The sequence below is a fragment of the Penaeus monodon genome, chromosome 34 (assembly GCF_015228065.2).
Source record: "Penaeus monodon isolate SGIC_2016 chromosome 34, NSTDA_Pmon_1, whole genome shotgun sequence".
Classification (NCBI taxonomy): Eukaryota; Metazoa; Arthropoda; class Malacostraca; order Decapoda; family Penaeidae; genus Penaeus; species Penaeus monodon.
The window spans coordinates 3,908,881-3,909,119 of NC_051419.1; the positions used below are offsets into that span (position 1 = coordinate 3,908,881).

Below are 239 nucleotides of genomic sequence, written 5' to 3' on the forward strand. Positions count from 1 at the left end.
TTCGAAAGGCGCATCACAGTGAAAGCGGCACACGAGCGAGACATGCCAAAAAAGGTTATGATATGTCTAATTAATCACTTTTTATTACGTGAAATTATTTGATTGTCTATTTTTAATGACGTTTAGTGGTCGACGAATACCTGTTTTTAGCGTGTGTGTTACTCTAGCTATAAATGTTTCAATAATATAGCTAAAATAATACTGGTAGAGGTACACAATTATATGAATGGATATTCGTG

General features: G+C 33.9%; 1 protein-coding gene across 1 annotated transcript in view; it reads right to left on the bottom strand.

Moving 5' to 3' along the window:
• LOC119594510 (transcription factor RFX4-like) overlaps positions 1–239 on the bottom strand; it is a 33,789-nt gene that overhangs the window by 7,599 nt on the left and 25,951 nt on the right. The gene's annotated exons all lie outside the window — the stretch shown is intronic.